The sequence below is a fragment of the Aplysia californica genome, unplaced genomic scaffold (assembly GCF_000002075.1).
Source record: "Aplysia californica isolate F4 #8 unplaced genomic scaffold, AplCal3.0 scaffold01456, whole genome shotgun sequence".
NCBI lineage: Eukaryota > Metazoa > Mollusca > Gastropoda > Aplysiida > Aplysiidae > Aplysia > Aplysia californica.
The window spans coordinates 65,514-66,566 of record NW_004798726.1 but is presented as its reverse complement, the minus strand read 5'-3'; positions in this window follow the sequence as shown (position 1 = coordinate 66,566).

The window sequence follows — 1,053 nt, the reverse complement described above, 5'->3', positions numbered from 1 at the left end:
AATCATTATATTACTTTCGTGTGTTTGCTCCTTCTTTCATACCGAAGATCTGACGTTCTAATCTCTCCTCCTTTTTACTTTGTATGTTACTGTCCAGTAACACCTCTAATCTTCGGCATTTGCCTGACCTATGTGTGTTGCAAGTGCCGTAAAACTCTTACCAAGACTGAAGACTTCTAGGTACGAATGATCTTCAGAATGATACTAACCAGACAGTAACCCTGGCCAGTGGTTAAGGCAAGATGGTCAATAGGCGAAAACATAGCTGGATCGCTAACAACAACAGTGAAAACATAGAGAACAACTATTTCAGAGACTGTCCGGTTAGTGCCGATAGGAATAATTTAAAAATTCCCTTATGATTTCCAACTTGCACCACACAAAGCTGGCAGACTGCAGGCGGCTTTAAGCACCGATCGGCGCTGCCGGCTTTATCGGAATACAAATTACATTCTTATTAGGTCGAAAAGCTGGGAAGGGCGCCTCGCTGTCAAGTTACACTCAATGCCGTCTCGCCGTCGCAAACTCGGGGTTCTGCGGTTTGCGTGACGTCACCCGACTGGACTGGGGACAAGTTTTAATGGTCATTTCAGAGCTGATGCTTCACGTAAACAAAAACTAATAACATTTGTTAAATCAGGGTCGTCAAATTGGGGGGGAGGGGGGGGGCATCCTAGGGGCATCCTAGCAATATTTTAAGAAATTCGTTGAGGGTTTTTTCCCTTAAAAAATGCTTCATCAATTCCAGCTGTGTTGTGATGTATTTTTTTTTCTTAGATCTAGATCTAGGCCTTACTGTGTGTCAGTTGAGTGTGTGAATTTGAAGAGCTGTCGGCGTCAATCTTCAGCCTCTGAAGTTTTGGCGTTCTCTATGTTTTCGCCCATACGTACGTTTTGAGAAAAGCAGAGCTTTCTTACTTTCTTTTTAGCAGGCTGTTTGGGTCTTGGAATTTTTATTTTTTTAAATATTTTTTTGAGGGGGGGTGATCCCTGCTCGTCTGCTCTGAATACTTGAAAGGTTGGGGGTGGGGGTGCTGCTGGTTGGTCCTACTT